The sequence below is a fragment of the Hyaena hyaena genome, unplaced genomic scaffold, assembly GCF_003009895.1.
Source record: "Hyaena hyaena isolate Hyena2069 unplaced genomic scaffold, ASM300989v1 scaffold_545, whole genome shotgun sequence".
Classification (NCBI taxonomy): Eukaryota; Metazoa; Chordata; class Mammalia; order Carnivora; family Hyaenidae; genus Hyaena; species Hyaena hyaena.
In genome coordinates, this window is record NW_024081178.1 from 640654 (window position 1) to 661996 (window position 21343).

At 44.5% G+C, this 21343-nt stretch overlaps 1 long non-coding RNA gene across 1 annotated transcript; it reads right to left on the minus strand.

Moving 5' to 3' along the window:
- Positions 1 to 3236: 3236 nt before the first annotated feature.
- On the minus strand, positions 3237 to 7229 carry LOC120247750. The gene is made up of 3 exons (XR_005532401.1): positions 6901 to 7229; positions 5113 to 5491; positions 3237 to 3673 (listed from the first exon to the last, which is right to left on the minus strand). It is a non-coding gene; the product is annotated as an uncharacterized LOC120247750 (long non-coding RNA).
- Between the last annotated feature and the right edge of the window lie 14114 nt (positions 7230 to 21343).

Sequence of the window (21343 nt, forward strand, 5' to 3'; positions counted from 1 at the left end):
AGGTCCCCAACCCCAGTATGTTCATAAATGTGCCCTTCCATTTTCTCCTCATAAGCCTCCTCGGCCTTGTCCCAATCGCCTCTTTGCTGGTGAGCGCGACTATTGAGTATGGCACTCAATAATTCAATGTGATTTTGCTAAAACACACATACGTCTGCTATTTCTCTGAATAAAACAATCCAATGGCTGCCTGTTGCTTATAAAAAACATCATGAGTGTCTCTGCTTGGTCTGTTGATTAGGATTATAGTGAGTTGTAAGAAATAGCCAACTGTAACGTGAGATTTTTCTTTCTTGCAGAAGTCTGTAGAGAGTCGCCCACTTTGGGTGAAGACGGCATCCCGTGGTCAAGGATGCTGGCCTCTTGTGTTTGGTCTATCATACGTGACTTTATCGTCAGAGATGCTCCCTCCGGCAGGGGCCTCACCTCCAGCCCAGGCTGCAGGAAGACCTGAAGCAGAGAATGGAATATTCTCCTCCATTAAAGAGACTTCCGGGAGAGGCGCCAACCCCTCTTGTATGTCCCCTTCACCGGAAATTGGTTCCGTGGGCTGACATAGAAGAAGGGCTTCAAACGTCAGATTCATCGTGACCTCTGCAAACATCTGAAGTCCCCTTCCTCTGGAAGGAGGGGAGAGTGGATGCCGCGGACATCTAGCGACCTTGGACGCAGTCCCCACACTTTGGCCACCGCACCGGTCCCTGTGAACAAATAGTTCGGGTTCTGCCCCCAAAAGGAACACTTGTGCCCTCAAAGAAGGACCCCTGAAAGTCTCCTAGGCCGTTACACACAGATGACCCGGGGTCTCGGTGACACGCTCCTCTGACCTCCTCCCGGCTGGCTGTGGCTACCACTGGAGTAAAACCCAGAATCTCAGCCACCGAGTTCGTGCGTCCCAGCCGTGTGTGGGGTCTGCAGCCGCCACCTCTCGTTGCGGACACGAAGCCACAGGAGGCGGAGCCGCCACCGTGGACCTGCGCTCCAGGCAGCGCCCGCCCGATACCTGCGGGGACCCCAGGTAGACACGCAGGGCGGCTGGTGCGGTAAGCTATCATGCCCCCTGTCCCCCCGCCCTACACACACGCACACGCACGCGCGCACACACATGCACATGCACACACGCGCGCGCACGCACACACACACGCAGGCACCTGCTCGGCCCGCCCGCCCCGCGCCATCTGCGAGCCTGGGGGACACCCGGGAGGACCTCCGCGGCACAGCGGACCAGGTCGGACCCGCAGCCCCAGGGTGAGGCCTTCACCCCGGGGGGGTCCCGGCGACCACGCGCCTCTCCCACCTGCTGCAGGGCCTCGTCCTCACGCGCAGGAGGGAAGGCGCCGCTCCGAGGGGTTGCAGGCCTTTCCCGGGCACAGTCCCTGGGGCGCCGGGCCGGGGGCCTCCGAGGCCCTAACCCCCTGCTGGGGCCGCTCCCACCGGGGTCCCCAGGCCCCTGGCCTTGAGGCCTGTCCGGGGCAGTGACCCGAGTGTGACCCCCGGGTGCTGGGGCCGCCCCCGCCGCGGTCCCCGGGGCCCTGGCCTTGAGGCCTGTCCGGGGCAGTGACCCGAGTGTGACCCCCGGGTGCTGGGGCCGCCCCCGCCGCGGTCCCCGGGGCCCTGGCCTTGAGGCCTGTCCGGGGCAGTGACCCGAGTGTGACCCCCGGGTGCTGGGGCCGCCCCCGCCGCGGTCCCCGGGGCCCTGGCCTTGAGGCCTGTCCGGGGCAGTGACCCGAGTGTGACCCCCGGGTGCTGGGGCCGCCCCCGCCGCGGTCCCCGGGGCCCTGACCCTGCCGCCTGCCCGAGGCGCTGCTCAGGCGCGCAGGGGACACGGGGTCTGCTCGGCCCCCCCGGAACCCCGGGGGAAGCCTGGCCCCTCAGCGCTCAGCTCTGCTTGTCCCCACGGGCACGCGCCTCCCTCCACCCGCCGGGCTTCTCTCCGACGGCTCCGATACCCTGACGACTGGTTTGGATTCACATAAACTGGGACCCCAAATGCCGCGATGAAAAAACAGTGAACGTGGCGTGGGGAGTCCAGAGCAGGTGCTCGGGGCCCCTGGGGACACCGGGGGCTGGAGGTCCCGCCCCAGCGGCCGGGGGTGGGGGTGGGGGGTCGGCTGGGGCCTGGGGTGGGGGCGGGGCCTGGGTGCAGGTGGGACCACACGGCTAGCCCTGAGGCTTTGAAGGCACTTCTGGGGGATTGCAGTCCACTGGTAGTAGCTTGGAAAGCAGCATTCTCAGATTCCTCCCTCCCCGGAGTGTGGGGATGCCTCCTCCTTCAGCCCCCCTGGCCTGCACTTCTGAATGTGGCTTTACTCCTGAAATATCAAGACGTTTTCCAGTTAATAATTCTGTGTGGGAGCTTCATAAACATGGTTTTCCTTTAATTTAATCTTTGTGTATCCGAACTGAATTATTTATTTTGTACTTTATTTTAGGAACAGTAATTTTCCTGTCCTCTGTGAAGCAACTTTTGACCTTTTTTTATACGTGCTCTAATTTATTTGGCTTTTCTTCTGCCTTCTCTGCCCTTGCCCCAAAGTCTTACTATTTATTAATAATTCAGTCATCAGCTGTCTTTATTATGCTGCTATGCTTTTTTCTAATTTACTTAGGAGTTCTATAATGATGCTGTTTTGATCTTATTTCCTTAGCTTCGTGTTCTCACATTTCAGTAGTTAAATTTTCTCATTTTTTGTAGTTTCTGTTTTCCTAAATGAAATTCTTTTATGTTAGTCGCTAAAATAAATCAGAGAGATTTTTTTTTTTCCCCTCATGGGTTATGTTTTGGCTAGACTGGATTTTCTGGGATTTGCTACGATCTTTCATTACATTTTAATTACATCATTTTTCATATGTGCTATAGCACTTAAAAACAAACATCTATAGTATGGAATATTATTCACGGCTAAAAAGAAATGAGCTATCAGGCCATGAAGAGACATGCAAGAACTTTAAAAGCACAGTACTAAGTGAAAGAAGCCAGTGGGGAAAGGCTACCTGGTGTACGATCACAGCTATGTGACATTCTGGAAAATGTAAAATATGGAGAGAGTAAAGTATCAGCAATTGGCAGGGATTCGGGGGGAGGGGAGGATGAATAGATGAAATGCAAAGCATTTTCAGGGCACTGAAATTACTCAATGATGGAGACACGTCCTTAGACTTTTGTCAAACCCCCAGAATGTACACCACCAGAGTGACCGTGATGTGAACGACGGGCACTAGTTAATAACGCTGTATCGATGCTGGCTAAAAGATTTACTGTTACCCAAGCTGCCGGCCCACCTCTTCTGCGCGGGGGCCACCCCATTTCATTACCCTGCCCCGCAGCTCCCGTGCCTCGGGTTTTCTGCAGACAGCAGCAGGAGACAAGCCGAGATTGAGGCCTAGTAAGAACCTTAAACAAGCCCACGGCAAGTTCTGGAATGGCGACGACCTTCAGAATCTTCCTGTAGCTGCATAATACCCCAGCCTCTGTCTGTCCACGCTGAGGAGGAGCAGATACGAACTGCTGGGGGACAGGAGGTGGCCTTGGGAGAGGTGGATGGGGAAGCTGAGGCCATATCGAGGGGCCCGAAGCTGAAAGTCATCTCTGCCAGTATCGCCAGCACCAGCCACCAAGTCCTTATGGACCAGAAGTCCAGGTGGAATATCACAGGTTGGACCACGTCATGTTCTTTGAAGGAAGGTTGAAGGAAGGAAGGAAGGGTTGAGGAAGGTTAGGAAAAAGAAAGGGACAATATAAGTCATTTCCAAAACTGTGAAGATCAGTCATGTAGCAGGAAATGGCATTTTTCTATGAATGTATAAGTACATCTCAAGTTTTAGATCTAGAAAATACAATTCTAAACCAAAGAGGGCGTGCGTCAGGATTACAGCACAGATCAGCTGCTTGACAAAGTCCCCTTACGTGAACAGTGAACGTCAAGGTCAGTCGGATATTGGACGTCAGCCCATGTCCGGCCCCTGGGATCACGGTGTCCATTTTTCTGGTTTCATGTTCCCACAGGTCCTGAGCTCTATTCCTTCTGGGATCCTGTCCTCTACATAGCAGTGGATAAGGATTTATATAAGTAAGTAAAAATGTGCCCCTTATTCCTCCTTTCCACTGAATTAAGGCAAGTTCCAGGTCTTTTATTGTTCCTTGAGCAACGTCAAATATTTCTTGCCGTGTTTCTTACCCAGCCATTAATACTCTTATCGCAAACATGCCTGGAGGCAATGTCGAATCCCCCTGCAATTAAATCTCTCTCTGTGTGAATTCTTTTGCTTCCGCCTGCTTTGTTTTGACATGTATATTTCCCTTTGGGAGCCATATTCAAGAAAAACTAGAAAATCCTAGGTTTAAAAATATTGCCTCAAGTCCCTTGTACAATGCTGCCTGCTTTTCACTCTATACCCAAAGATAAATTTATAATGTTCTTAATGGTTGTCACTGGACTCTGGTATTCTTGAAAGAAAGCATTGAGCCATACATCTAAAATATTTGCACTGTATTTTTCTGTTTGTAAGTCGCTAGTCATTCTAAGGAAATGGATAAACCAGTCACTCCTTATTTGTGTCTAGTGAAATACTTGGGAGCCACCTACAAAATGGCAGGCGTTGTTTCCAAGAAGAGCTTGCGTTTCACAGTATAGGCAACGGTATTTTAAGACTGCAGGGTTATTGATCATTTACTTCCTAAATTTTGAGCAAAAGAAACATTATTTTGAATTTTTTACATGTAAGACATTTTCCCTAAATATTGCCAAACTGTAACTTTATGTCTTTAAGTAGTTTTATTGCAGGATCTATCAGGAGAAAAAACAGAGCAGAAAGTCTTGTCCTAGAATGAAGCAAGACCCTACTGTGGAAATGCCACTAAATATGGCATATTGGAATCACGGCAGACTTAAGACGAGTTGTGAGGTATTGTACTAAAAACTACCAAGTCTCAGCTCCCCAAAAGTAGCACATAAAAGGTTCACTGGGCTTTACAAACTAAATTTGGCTTTGTAAATATAATTAAGGCATATTTTTTGGAACATGGTACTCCACACACCCATCTCCCCCACACCCGCACCGCATACTCTTTATCCAATAAGAATATATTTACGTGTTTAGACTTTTCTTTACCTGTTGGTTTCTGGGGAAAATGACACACGGATGTTTACATCTTCAGCACGGTGTGTTCTTTGTCACAGAGAAATTTCCTGGAGAACTTAATGCAGATGAACTACATTTCTGAGGTATTGCTTTTCTCGTATCATCAGGAAATTCAGAGAACAGAGATTTCAATTTTTTTCCCCAGTAAGAACAGATCTTGTCTCACTTGAATGCTGTAATCTTAAACTTTGCAACATTCCATGATGATTGAAAGCAGTTATGTTGTTAGTTGAGGGAGTATTTGTGTCTTTCAAGTGCTCACCCCAGTTAAATGTATCCCATAACGATTTAAATTCTTGAGCTCTCTCATATGTGTCAAGTGCATTCTCTGGGACTTGTACCAATCTAGCTACAAGAAAAGGGACGATGATTGATAATCAGATTACTTCGAGTTAGACACAGAAAAAATCTACCCATTTTCTTGCTCTAATATGTTCATTTCCTTGATGATGACACCAAGGCTTGGATATGTTGTGAATCTTCATAATTCACACACAGCGCAGGCACAACATAGAATGTGTGTTGGCAAAGTCATTGGCTCTAGGCAAGGGGAATGCTATGCTCAATAACTTCTTCTGGGTAACCGCAGTGCACAGGCCTGTAGCAGCGTTCACGTTCAGAGACTTCAAGCATCTTTATGCTTCCTTATTAAGTTGGGAGCACATAGTGATGAGGTGACAAATGAAGTCCTAACTAAAGTCTGTCTACGACATGCCTACTCAGTCCATAGACCCGCCCGATGGCCAAGCCCGCAGTTCTTAAATGAATAGAGTTTGCATGTCTGAATCTGTCACCTTTCACATCTTGGGGCCTTACCTAGTGGCTTAGAGGCTGTCGTATACAAATTCCCAAGTGGAAGCCTCAAAACTGTCCCCCACCCTGTATGAACAAGACTTAACAACAACAGCAATAGCCCATCTGTGAGGATTAAGAACCACTCTTACCAAGGGAAAGGGCACAAAGGGGGTACGTGTCATATCCCCATTTCAATTGCTGGCCAGTGTCCTGCAAAGTGCATGTGGGCCTCGGAAGACCAGAAGAGGCTTCTACACACTTCACCAGGCCCGAGTGCCTGATGCCCTCTCCCCTTACCAGAGTGAGCGAGTACCGATTGTCTGGTGAAGGTGGAAATCAGAACACACTCATATCCACATGGATAAAACAACGCTGTGCATGTAGAGCTTTGCCCCAGCCTAGGTTAAATATCCCACCTCGGCCATCAAGTCCTCCAGAGAGACCCGAATTGTCAGAACATTCTGCTGATATCCCACTAATCCACTAAATGGGTGGCATCATGCTAATAAGTCATTTAGTCGTGCTGGAGACAGACATGTTCCATAGGGTGGACATCAGGTCTACGCACATTCAGAGTCCCGCCATGTAGGTAAAATACTTAGATGTCCAGTGGGTAGGGAAAGGCTGGGACACGTTAAATTTAAGGGAGAAAGTGTCAAATTGCACACCTGTCCGAATAAGGCACAACGGTGCCTATGATGGTTACCTCTGTGCACCAACTCGAGAGGGCTAGCACGGCCAGCTGTTTGGTCAAACGCCAGTCTAGATGCTGCTAGGAGGGTATATTTTAGGTATGATTAACAGAATCAGTAAACTGAGTATCTTCTATTATGTGGTTGGGCCTCATCCAGTCAGTCGGAGGTCTTAGGACTAACGTCTTTTTGGATTTTCCAAAGAAGAGGGAATCCTGCCACAAGATGGTAACAGGGATTCTGCCTCAGTTTCTGAAGATTCCCGACTCACCCAGTGTCTCGTAGGCCAGGTTGTGGAAGCAGCGTGCACACTCGAGAATATTGCTTCAGCTCAGAGAGCAGCCGACTCCGAAGGTGGTCACTTTGAGGAGGCTCAGAGCAGGAAGGAGCCTGCTGCAGTCCTGGGCTAAGATTTAAGCTACAGGGCCCCCAGGCCACCAGAGCTGGCACGTTCTAGTTTCAGAGATGTTAGTGATGAGAAAAGACGTGAGCCCCACTGCGCTCTCAGGATTCTGGAGCAAGGTCAGGCCGTCTTCTGTGAAAAATTGTATGTCTTTTGTGAAACGATTCCCAACATGCCACTGGGTCCTGGGAGGGACAGAGCTCCTCTCCCAGGGGTAACAAGTGGCCATGAAGTCACAACCGCCCTCTATGACCTAGGCTATCATGTAACCACTGAGTCACCAATTTGGGTGGCTCAGAAGATAGATTAAGCAAAATCGCAGGACACTGGCAAGTGTCACACACAGATAAGCAGACCCACAAGTCATCCACCACTAATGGCACCCCCCACCTGTCAGCACACACCTGGATGGCTGGTCCTTATGACAAGCCAGCACAGAAGGAGGAGGAAGCTTGAGCTGAGTTTCTGGATGGGTCAGCTCAGTCTGCAGATGTGACTCCGAAATGACTGTCAGTTCAGAAATGAGGGACGGCTCAGCCCCTAGGAGGTATTAAGAGAGAGTGGCACGGAGCCATTGCTCTAAACAGTGCACCCAGTCCATCCACACATGTGGAAACAGAAGTAGCCTGAGGTTGGTGTGTGATCAGCGTTGAGTGCTTTAACTGTCACATCAGGAGACTAGAAGGAGAATGACACCAGCAAGTCTCGGTGTAGGTGACACGTATGGGGGCGGACACCGAGGGCAGAGACCTTTGCAGTGCGTGGTGTCTGCCACAGAATGTAGCCACTAGACAACAAGGTGGACAGAACTGCTTGGTTGACGACATGTAGCCTTCATCACTGGCCACCCCAGTGCTAGCCTGATGGCCACACGATGTGCATGGGCTGCGCCTAGTAGAGGTCACGTGGCTACTGTAACTATCGCGTCCCTTGCTTTCCAGTAACGGGGAAAATCCTAGGGAGCATTTCTTTAGGAGACGACCCAGCCGCTTGATGACAAGCAGATGAAATCAACCCCCTTTTATATTAGAAGGAGCAGTGGTCCAACCTGAACACACATTCTGAAGGTAGACTTACCTTTCTTACCTACAGGGGTTTACTCATCTCCACCATCCTAGCATTAACTCAGTGAGGACCCGTTTTCCAGCAGAAGAGTGGGGAGTGGGTCCAGTACGGAGCATCCACTGTTCAATCCTGAATCGGCGCAGACACAGCGGGCCTGTGGAAGCATTGGGGGACCTGGTCACATCACAGGTGATTCTGCCCTTTATAAGGGTGTGACACCATCCAGCAGGAAGTACGTATTTTGCTGTTGTGTCTCCAACAGGAAGATTCCACGAGTCTGGAACAACGCACATTTTTTGAGGGGAGATTCTCTTATTGGCATCTCCAGTGACCCACTTAGGGAGTCTCACCTCCTGTCCCTGAGGCTCTGGGTTTTGTAGATTCGGAGGTCTTCGCTCCCAAAGACAGAACGCTTCCTGCAGAGGCCCCTACGGAGAAATTTCACCTCAGATTCTATGCCGATAGAGCCGCGGGCACAAAGAACTGCTATTCCAGCAGGAGCCATAATGAGGCCACAGGAAGATAAGGCGGTGCTGTCACAGAGAGGCAGAGGGCACACTTGGACGCGTCTTGGTACCTGATGTCCAACATTTGATGGTGAACGAATATTTAGCAGCCTCCGTGTCCGCAGCTCATAGCTCTGAGGGATGAGAGTCTGGGTCAGGCTTACAAGCCAAGAACAAGGTGCTGGTGGACGGCGGGGACCCGACCATGGATGGTGTAGGTGGGAGATGAGGACTACCGGCTTGGCCGCCAAATCAGCCTCACTGCTGGGGCTGCTGTGTGCCCCCTAAACCCACTCCCCTGCGTTCCTCCCAGGAAGAGACTTCCTGGAATCTCACGGGGGGCTGGGGGCTTCTGTCAGAACAAGAAGGACTTTCCTCAAGGGGTACAAAGGCCGCTATCTGTGCCACTCACACCCCCAGGGATAAAGGAATTGTTCCCCGGTATCGGCAGTGCTTTCTGGCAGACGCCCCTTCAGCCATCCCCCCAGGTGAAAATAAGCACCTGTCCCCAGACCGTGGTCCTGCCTGAAGCTCCCGTGTGCCCCGAATGGCCAGCGGGGACCGGAGGACCCGGCTGAGCTGGCCGAGCCTGGGCCGCCGCCGAAGGGGCGTGTGCGCTGACCCCTCGGCCATGGTCAGCCTGCACAGCGTCCTGGCTTCCTTGCAGCCCTGCACCCGCTCTGCCTCTCCCTGTGCATGGACCCAAACTCACACTGATAGACATCTGTCCAGCAGCCTCTATGTCAGAGGCCGGGACTTCAAACTTTGATTGATTGATTGATTTTTTAATGTGTGGGTTTTCTTCCCCTAAGATAGATAAATTCCAAAATAAGGTAGGGAGACTCCCATAGAAAAAGAAAAAAATAGTTTAATACCCTTTCTTGTTTCACACTGTAGCCTATTTCAATCCACTCTGTTTCTGCTAGGGTCATGCAAGATTTTTGCCAAGGTGGGATTCCGAGTTGATCAGTATTAAAAGTGATAATACATTTTTCTTCTTTGTTGTCACATCCTTCTTACTACGAAAGCATCACTGGAGTTCTGAAGCACTTGTTTAGGGGCCAGATAGTGTTCACTCTGATACAAATACATGCTAAGCTACTCTCCGAAAAAGTTGTTAGAAAACTATATGTCCAAGCAGTAAGAAATCCAGCAGTTTCCAACGATGATAAATGATAAATCGGTGAAAACCAGATGCTCTGTAATATATATTCACAAATAAATCTAAAAGTACAAGTAAACTTTGAGCCCCTCTCTGAAAAGTTGTTTTCAAAAAGTTGTGTTAAGAGATGCGATAACTAATGATCAGATGGGCATAGTGATCTGTAGTCCCTTTGCACTTTAATAAAACTGGCCATTTAAATGGAAATGTATCAAAGGAGACCATTCATACAGCTTTTCACTTCTATATATTTTTTTCACATAATATATCTCATTTATAACACCACATCCCCAAAACCCCCTGTGAAAATTAGAAGTAGAATAGTGACTCCATTAATGATGAGCTCTGTCTCGTAAGGGCTCTCAGGGTAAGTAAAATAATGGTAGGAATAGAAGACGAACAGGCTTGATGAAATCTCCCTTATAACCCTGGAGCTCTAGTCTTGCAACATTTTGACAAAAAGTAATTACTTCTTTTATTTTGCCCAAGGGCTAGATTCTAACAACAACAAAAACAAAAAATAAAGATCACAGAATGCATGTTGAGTTAAATGTGTAAATGGATGGGAAGGCATTACTACCAAACAGTCATATAAACTGAAACCGAGATTAATTGCTTACTTATATGCTAAAATGAAGAATAAAGAGAAGTGTTTTCTTTCCATCTAAATTGCTACTTTAAATTATAGCAAACATGCCCAAACATTATGTTGTTTTAAGAATTATGAATAATTCAGTTTGACTCACAATGATTAAAGGTCTGAAATGAAAAAGAGAGAAGGTATATTTGCTGATAAGTAGATTTTTATTGCAGCAAATGTTATTGTCTGAAATAAAACTGTACCCCGTACGCGGGATTTCCAGTTCAGGAGCTGATGGAAAAATTCTAACTTCTGATTACAGATAGGGTTTGTTTAGGGATCTGGCTCAGGATTTTATGAAAAATTCTAACTTCTGATTGCAACTAGATTTGTTCAGGGATCTGGCACACACGGGCTGTCCCAATGGCCAGTAGCTTTACTGAGATAGAGAGAGAAGCACCGTCCTTTCAAACAGAAGTGTGGGGAGAAGAAACGTGTTTCACTCTGCTTGCTTTAGTCAACACCAATGTCAGAAATGATCGGGAGTTCACATCTACATAACGGTCAGCTTTACTGGGACCCAAAAATGGGACACGTGGATAATTTCATCCATTAAGAGTCTAGGATCTTGGATTTTAGAAGAAAGACTCTCTGGGCCCAGATACGGCTTCTAGAAACTGAGTGGAGACAGATAGGAGAGCTCTGACGAATGACCCCATCATTGGGGTATGTCACCATGTTGAAACAGAGAAGATGAGTTGGATCCATGAAAACTTACTGAAGAAAAACATATGCAGGAAGGAGAAAATCAGGCATAGGTGTGTTTTCCAGAAAGCTAAGTTTGGGCAGAGTATGAGGAAGGAGATCTTTGGAGGTGGCCACATGCTGACGTAATATTGATGGAAGGTCAGCAGGGGAAAGAACAGCCGACCTTTGCAACAGAAGGAACGATGCCTGCAGATGATTCACGTCACTGGCTGTGAATGTCTGCGTGGTGGGGGTGGGAATGAAAGTGCAATTGGAGAAGCACCAAGACAAAACAGAAGCTGAACACACAGGGATGGGGTTCACTCTTGAGGATTTTTGCTGAATATGAATGTTTGGAGACAGCCCGGTCAGTTGTAGAAGTGAATGGTTCCCATAGACAAAGGAAAACTAAAGATGAGAAAAGTGAGCAATTTCCGGAATAATCCAGAGGAGGTGAAAGAGCACAGGACCCTGTGGGGAAAAAATAAAGGGAAGAAAAATAGCAACAGTTGATCACAAGGAGGGGGAAGACTGTGTGTAGACTAGAAGATTTCATTTCAATGAAAACTTAAGAAAGTATCCTTTTCTAGTAAACACAGAAGCATAGTCAACTTGTGAGAGTGAAGAGGAGGAAACGGAGTGAAATGCCTTTGTTTTAAATAATGTAAGACTTCATATGAGGATCAGGGTAAATTGATGGGCAAAAGTAACGTGATGGCCATGCAGTGCTAGAAGCCCAAGTGAAGTATGCGGTTTTCTGGATGTTCTCAGCATGCCATCTCAGTCTACATGCTCAGAACCACATGTGTGTATTCTTTCTGCAGCCAAGTGTGCCTTCTGTTCACGTGTACCTTCGGGATAGAGAAAGGGGTTAAGGAAGGTCTCCTTACATAAATAAGTGCAAAATTATACATGTTTATACGCATACATTTCACAGTGTTTTCTATAAAGGAGTTAATTCTATGCAGCCTATTTGAAATCGGTCTTGTAGGGACTCAGAAATATATCCTGACTCTATTTCCACCTGATGTAAAGAAATAAAGAGTTGCCACGTTATTTTACAGAGTTGCCTTATATTCTGTTATATATATGTAGCCAATTTCTTGCTAACAGTACCTCTTTATTTCTAACTTTTCCTATTATTAAAATTATAAAATATCTGTAAGTATTTTGTCCATATATCAGATTTTTTTCTCTCACATTAGGTTTCAGGAAATGGAGTTATTGCCTCAAAGCGTTTGGATGCTTTTGTTTGTAAATAAACATTCTCTAAACTTAAAACAAAAACCCCCAACCAAAGCCTGGGCCCTGTAGCCAAAAGCAAATGACATGGGAATCTTAGAAAAGTAGACAACTGTACAACAATGGCCGTACTCCAGCCAAAGACCACAGAGAAAAATCTGTGTCCCGGTCCACCCACGCCCGTGAGGACCACGCAGAACACACTGCATGCTGTTGCATCTGCTGCTAGGAAGCCCCACGCTCCCACTGGACCAGTGTCATAGGATGCCAGAGGGAGGGGGGCGTTCCATCCTGGGCAGCCTGAGGGGGACGCCCAGCCCCACAGTGGCGGTGGAGAGCAGATGGCCTTGCAGCCCTCCCGGCGGTGACAAGAAGCCACACCCTTCTCCCTGAAATGGCTCCATGGGGACTCAGTATTTTCATCAATGCCAGCAGCAACACCTGCCCTGCAGCGTCCGTGTCAGAGGGGAGCACCTGGGTGGCTGAAAACCCCAAGCACACCCAGCAGCAATGAGGCACACTTGCTGGCTGTCACTGGGGGAGCCAGGTGGAGTATCAAGTGTCCCGTCTCCCCAGCCAGTGATGAAGTGGTGTCCTCGATTCCCCTGCAGAGCAGTGTCAGGGAAACCCACTGAAACAGAAGATCCTCATAGCGCCCAGAGCTTCCTCACAAAATTTTTCAAGGTCCAAGATGCAACTAGACATCTTTATCCTAAAATGCAGAAAAACCTTAACCTGAATAATTAGAAAAGATAATTAATAGATGAACCACCACGGTGAGAGAGATGTTAGAACTCCCTAACAAAGATGTCAAAGCAATCATGAAACAATGCTATTATAAACAAATGCTATTGTATAAACACTTGAAATAAAGAAAAATAGAAAACTGCAGCAAAGAAACAGAAAGTCTCAGCAAAGAAATGTGAAAATGAACCAACTGGAAAATGTAGAGGTGGAAAATAGAGTAATCAAAGGAAAAAGCTTGGTGGATGAGCTCCACATCAGAACTGAAGGGACAGAGGAAAGGATTGGTGGACAGGAACATAGAAAAATAGAAACCACCTAATTTGAACAACAGAGAGAAAACAGACTTCAAAAAATCCAAATAAACAAAACAAAACAAAAAAAAAAAAGGAACAAACAAAAAACCCAAAGCTAATAGAACAGAGCCTCACGACTGTGTGAGACTATAAAAAAAGATCTAATATTTATGTCACTGTAGTTCTGGAAGGACAGGAAATAGAAGATGGGCTTTAAAATAATGGCCGAAAACTCCTCAATTTTGACAAGGTACATAAGTGTACAGACTCAAGAGCTGTGCATGCCCCAAGCAGGATAAATCCATGCCAAGACATCATGACTCAATTTCTGAAAACTAAAGAAAAATTTTAAATCTTGAAAGCAATCACAGAAAAATCATGTCTTTCCTGTAGGTGAAAATCCATTCAACTGACAATAGATTTCTGATCAGAGTCTAAATCATCCATGGGTCAAAGAAGAAATCTCGAGGTAAATTTAAATATACATTGGATTCAATGAAAATTTAAAATGCAACATATTAAAACTTGTGGAACACACACAAGGAAGTGGTAAGAGGAAATTTTATGGCATTAAATGTGGCACTATATGCTTATGTAAAAAATGAGAAAAAGACCAAACTATACTCAAAGCGGTCATAAAAGATAAATCACAAAGATAAAAATGGAAGTCAATGAAATTTCTAAAACAAAAACACTAGAGGAAAATCAAATAGTTGGCTCTTGAAAACATCAAGAAATGGAACAGACTTATAGTAAGACATACAAGGAAAAAAAGAAGAAACACTTTACTGCTATAAGGAATTCAAAAGGATAACATAGAATATGTTCTATGATCAACCCTACACTAATGAATTTGCCAACTTAGACGAAGTGGTCCACTTCCTTGAAAAACACAAGTCACCCAAACACATTTCATGCGGAATAGATATTGTAAATAACCTTATAAATCTTTTTAAAATGCATTTGTAATCTAACAATGGCAATAAAGGAAATCTTCAGGCCCAGATGATTTCAATGGAAAATACTACCAAACATTTACAGAAAAATTAACACTAATTCTACACAGTCTCTTCTGTATAATAGAAAAGGTGGGTATACATTCCATTTCATTTTATGAAGCTAATATTACCTTGATACCCAAACTGGACACAGTTTAAAAAAAGTAAAATTACAGACTAATATTCTTCATGAATATCCGTGCAAAACTATTTTAAATGTAAACAAAATATTAACAATTAAACTTCAGTAATATATAAAAAGAATTATATACTGAGGCCAAATGTGATTTACTCCAGACAAGCAAAGCTGAATATATATTTAAAACATTCAGTGTAATGTGCTAAATTAATAGGTTAAAGAAGAAAGTTCACATAATCATATCAAGTAGTGCAGAAAAAAGCAATTGATGACTTGAACACTCATTTAGATAAAAAATACGCAGAACAAAAGTAAGAAAAGAGGGATATTTCCTCAATCTGAAAAACAGCTTTTTTAAAACCGACAGCTAACTGTATACTTAAGTGTGACACGCTAAATGCTTCTTCCATCAGAGCAGGAATTAGGTGAGGGTGTTCACGCTCATGGCTCAGCTTCTGCTTAGTCTTGCAAGTTCTAGCTCATTCGAGAAGGCAAGGGAATAAAATGGACACATATCAGAAAGGAAGTAATAAAATGGTCACGATTTGCAAATACGTCTACATAGAAAATTCCAATCACAATAGGGATACAAAATCCTAACAGAACATAGAAATAGAAATTTTCAGATGTGTCTACATAGAAGATTGCCTACATATAGTCTAAGTAATATATAAATAAAAACAAAACAAAACCTCCTAAGACTAATGAGTGTGTTCAGCCAGTTGCAGAGAGAAAGAAGTATAAACATAGAAATATTCACTGTGTTTGTCTATATTCACAATGAACATTGATAATGTCATTTTAATTTTATTGTATTAAAAATACAATAGTATTTACAATTGCTAAAAATAATACTTATGTGTAAGCCTAAGAAATATGATGTACCAGAGTTGTATAATAAAAACTACGCAGTGCTGACCAATCAGAGAAAATATGGATGAATGAAAGCATATACTATATATTTTGGATCGGAAGACTCAACATTATATAAATATTAACTTCATAAAATGATGTGCAAGTTCAAGACGATTCCTCTGAAAAATCACAGCAAGAGTTTTGTGTAGACATAGACAAGATTATGCTAACCTCTATCCAGATCCAAATAGAATAGGTAAAGCGATTTTGAAAAAGAAGACTAGAGATGGAGGCATTGGTTTACCCTTTTCCAAGACTTATTATATGGCACAGTAATGGAGGCTGTGGTATTCTCAGAGGGTTAGATACATAGTGGAACAGAAGTAGACCCACACAAGCATGTACAAGTTGTTCGGCAAACATGTAAAAACATTTCAATGAAGGAAAGATAGTGTTCTCAGCGACAATGTGGAACAATTGACTGAACATCTATAACCAAAAATAGGGGCAAGCGATAGAAGAAACTACCTGGAATCTAGGGGAGAGGCAGGGATTTTACAAGTGATTACAAAACACAATCTATAACAGACAACATCAATTGATTATACTTCCTCAAAATTAAACATTTTTACTTTTCAAAAGACTGTTGATAACCTAGAAAGACATGTGGCAGAGCAGGAGGAAATACCTGCAAACCACATGTTTGGAAAGGATTAGTATCTAAATAAATGAAGAAGCTCAAAAGTCAGTGAAACAAATTCCAAGTAGAAAATCAATAAGAGATATGAAGATACATTTTACCAAAAAGAATATACAGAAGCAAGCAGGTACACAGAAATCTGTCCAACATCATCAGCCATTAGGGAACTACAGATTAAACCCATCACGAGCAATCACGACACACCTTTCACAATGGCCGAAATGACAAATAGCGGTAACACCAAATGCTGAGTATGCGGAGAAGCTGGTTCACAGAGACACCGTTTCTCAAAAATGATAAAGCCGCTCTGGAGAATAGTTTGGCCATTTTTTTTATTTTTTAAACATTTATTTATTTTTGAGAGAGCAGCAGAACGTGAGCAGGGGAGGGGCAGAAAGAAAGGGAGACACAGAATCCGAAGCAGCTCCAGGCTCCAAGCTGTCAGCACAGAGCCCGACGCGGGGCTCGAACCCACAAACCGCAAGATGATGACCTGAGCTGAAGTCAGATGCTTAACTGACTGAGCCACCCAAGCACCCCAGTTTGGTGATTTTTTTAGAAACAAATCATGCCATTGCTGTATGACCCAGGGGGTCTACCTAAGGTCTTTTTTCCTCAAAGAAATGAAGACTTACACTCACACAAAACTCTGCACAAATATTCACAGAAGCTTTTTCCCAAAGGCAAAAGCTGGAAACAACCTGCTTGTCTTTTAAGGACAAATGGTTAAATAGACTTCTGTACTTCAACTCCATGGGGAATACTTCTTAGCAAGCTACAGACATGAGCAACTGAGGCATGCCATGACATGGATGGATCTTCAGAGAATTACTCTGAAGAAAAAAAAAGAAAAAAGCCAATCCCCATATGTCACAGGTCTCCTGACCCCCATTAAGCTTCATAATGACAAGGTAGTGGAAACGGAGATAAGATTTCAGTGGCTGCCAGGGGTTAAGGTGCAGGCAGGGCAGGGTGATAATGTTCCGTGTCCTGGCCATGTCACTCTTCACAGCCTCACTGTGACATCACGCTCTAGATTTGCAAGTGGGGAAAACGGGTAAAGAACACATAGACTATCCATGTATTAAAACTGTATGTGATTCTATAAATTATCTCAAAATAGAAAGCTTAATTTAAGAAAAAAAAAGATTGTAATTCTATTCTCCAGTAGCAATTTAACCTCCCACTGAGAAGATGATGAAGGTCTTTATCCACGCTGTCATCCACATTGGGCACTGCCAATCACACGTTAGTTTTTACCAACCATCAGTATCTATTATTACATAGTTATATTTCTCCTTCATTTGCTTTTTCTTGCTTTTGCTCCTTATTTTAAAAAGTCATAATATTTAACATATTTATGCATCTGACTTTTATTTTATGTAATAGATTTATAAAATATTTTTCATGGTAGGATTTGGTTTTTAAATTTCTTATGTCTTATTTATGTTTGAGAGAGAGAGACAGCACGAGCAGAAGAGGGACGGAGAGAGAGGGAGACACAGAATATGAATCAAGTGGGGCGCCTGGGTGGCTTAGTCAGTTAAGCGTCCGGCTTCGGCTCAGGTCATGATCTCACAGTTCATGGGTTTGAGCCCTGCCTCAGGCTCTGTGCTGACAGCTCACTCAGAGCCTGGAGCTGCTTCAGATTCTGTATCTCCCTCTCTCTCTGACTATCCCCTGCTCTCTCTCTCTCTCTCTCTCTCAGAAATAAATTTAAAAACATTAAAAAATTTAAAAAATTTTTAAAAAACAATATGAAGCAAGTCCAGGCTCTGAGCTGTCAGCACAGAGGCCAACGCGGGGCTTGAACTCAAGAACCGTGAGAGAATCGTGAGATCATGACCTGTGCTGAAGTTGGGCCCTTAACCGACTGAGCCACCTAGGGGTCCCAGTAGGATTTGATTTTTAAATCAAAACTTTTCTGCTTGAAATGGTACGTAAAACTGTGTACGTACATACATGGTTACCGGCTCTAAGTCATGTTTGGAAATAATTCTGTTAGAAACATTAACAATCTCAATTCAAAACATTTTAGGGGCACCTGGGTGGCTCGATTAGCTGAGCATCTGACTTTGGCTCAGGTCTTGATCTTGGGGTTTGTGAGATGGAACCCCAGGTCCGGCTTGGAATTCCGCTTGGGATTCTCTCGCTCTCCCTCTCTTCCTGCCCCTCCCCTGCTCATGCTCTCTCTCTCCCCCTCTCTCTGTCCCTTCCCCACTTGTGTTCTCTCTCTGTCTGTCATTGATAAAGCCAAAATAGCCCTTTACTGATCTACCATATGGTTTTAAAAATACATCTTTTATTTAAGCTCCCTGTCTTCAGGTCCGTAAACAAAAACTGAAAATAAGAACAGTGTCTGCTCCTTATGGTTATGAGAAAACTAATTGAGAAAAGACTTCCAGAATACTTAAGATGGTGCTTCACACTTACGAAGACTTTAATAAATATCTGTTGCTGTCGATCCAAACGTAACAAGACAAGGGATCCTTTCCTGACTTAAAAGTCCGTTGTATCCACCGAATGACGTATCACTACCTTAAAAACCAGGTTTCTCTCATGTCCTCTCTGAAAGGCTGTGTTTCTTCAGCCTCCCTCGCACACCGAGGGGCCAGGTGTCTGGGCAATCCTTCCAGCACCCCGCCGTCTGTCCCCTGTGTCCGGACCCCTCAGCCATGAGCAGGCTCCAGGGCTCCTGGGCCTCCGCCCGGCTTTGAACTCGGGAGGCCCGCGGCCTGCGCCTGCCCCCTGCTCCCATGCGTTCCGTGCATTCGCAGGTGTGACCACAGCTGGCCTTGTGACTCTACCGGGCCCACTGCTGTGTGGCCCCTTTGATCGCTTGTCCAGCTACCTCCCGTTTGGCTGCCTGGAAGTCAGCCCAGGCTCCTGACCCCGTGCCCCCCTCCCGCCCCAGCTGTGCACCACCCTGCCTCACCTTTCGTCTTCCCGCCACTGCCCGGCCCCGGGGCTCCTCCGGGGAGGCTCCCCCTGACTCCAAAGAATCTTCCTGAACTCACAGCTCTCTTTTAAAATATGTGTTTATTTTTATCTTCTCTCCCATCCTTAATTAATGCCTCCGTAATATTTACTTCTGTATCTGTAGAATTGTTCCCAGCTCGGATTATCTAATGAAAGAGTTTTCATTGTCTCGTCCCTATTCAGTGAACTATTAATTTAGCGACTTCTTATACATAATCTCTCCATTTCCTTTCTAATTGCTTTTTCTTTTTCTCTTTCCTTATTTCTCTTCCACTCTTTGGCAATTTTATAACATATTAGCTAATGATTTAAAATTCTGTTTTATTTCATCTTCATAGCATGATACCTAAGCTGTGCTCTTATTAAACTGATTACTTTCCAAATTATCTTTTCCTATTCTCCGCTGTCTTCCCTTTTTAAAGTTGATTGAAATATTACTCAAATTTTCTATATTAAAAATAATTTCACATTCTGCTAATAGTAGTTTCAGAATTTGGTGAACAATCGTAATTAAAGGGATCCTGATGCCTTTATTGGAATTAAACTTGTAAAACTCAATATATATATACTTAGAAATGAAGGAGTCACTATTACTAGTTTATGGACGGTCTTTTCTGCGGTTAGAATATATTCAATGACACTAAGTGTGACCAGCGACATTAGATTGACAAAAATGCCCATTAAATTTAATTTTGAGAAGGAAGTGAGACACTACATATATCTAACAGCCCTAAAACAGGGGTGCTTTCAACCCACATATTTTATATCAGAAAGACAGAAACTCTTCACATCATTAACAAATGACAAGTGTTATGTTTCTTACAAAATAAACAACAAATGGCCAAGCACAATATAGTTTCTAAACAATGCCTCCAAAGTTAATTCTAGAAGAATGAATCTGGAATTGAGTTTGTAATAAAGATTCCAAGATGTTCAAGACTGACTCTTAAATAACCTTTGGAGCATATCAGTCAGAGAAAAGGTAATACTTTCTTTTTGCTAAGGACCTTGACATTTTAAACTGCTTACATGTTATTCTTTCATCCATTGTTAGTGGTTTCAAATAAACACCTCAGTTTCTTGTTGTCACATACTATTTATTAACTAATTTTATCTGACTTTTTAAACTATGATAAAATGCGCATGACATAAAATTTACCATTTTAATTATTTTAAATATACAATTCTGTAGCATTAATTACATTCACATTGTTAGGCAATCATCAGCACCATCTATCTCTAGAAACTTCTCACCTTCCCCAACCAAAGCTCTGTGCCCACTAAAGAGAAACTCCCCGATCCCCAACCCCCAGACCGTGGCAACCACTATTCTACTTTCTGTCCCTGTTGTTTGACGCTTCTAGAAACCGCATGTGAGTGGACTCACACTATCTGTCCTTTTAAGACTGGTTTATTCACTGAGCTCAGTGTCCCCCAAGTTCACCTATTTTGTAGCATGCATCGTGGACTTATAAGGCTGACTGTTATTCTATTGTAGGTATATCACATTTTGTTTACCTGTCCTTCTGTTGATGGACACTGAGAATAATGCTCCTACGAACATGGGAAAATAAATATCTCTTTGAGCCCTTTCACTTCTCTTAGATATGTGCCCAAAAGAATTCCTGAATCCTATGATCATTCTGTTTCGTATTTTGAGGACTGTACATCCCGTTTTCCACGGCAGCGACACCATTCATTTTACCTTCCACCGACAGCACCCACAGGGCTCCGGTTTTTCCGCATCTGTACCAACATGTGTTATGTTTTCGTTGTTTGTTCGCTTGCTTTAATATTAGACATCCCAATGGGGATGACATGGTATCTCTCTGTGTTTTTAATTTATTGTTTAACGGTTACTTAGTTTTGAGAAAGAGAGAGAAAGAAAGCAGCAGAGGGTCAGAGAGAGAGAGGGAGACACAGAATCTGAAGCAGGCTCCAGGCTCCAGGCTGCTAGCACAGAGCCCAATGCAGGGCTCAAACTCACGAACCGTGAGATCATGACCTGAGCCAAAGTCAGACACTTAACCGACTGAGACCCCCAGGCACCCTTTCTCATTGTGGTTTTGGTGTGGAAATTCCCTAACGAACAGTTCTGTTGAGCATCTTCACATGTGATTATTGGCCATTCGTGTATCTTGTTTGCAGAAATGTCTGTTCAAGTCCTTTGCCGATTTTTAAATTGTGCTCTTGTTGAATTTAGGGGTGGCTATAACCCTTTATCTGATACACGGTTTGAAAATATTTTCTTCTGGAACAGCTGAGTAGCTCAGTCAGTTAAGCGTCCAACTTCAGCTC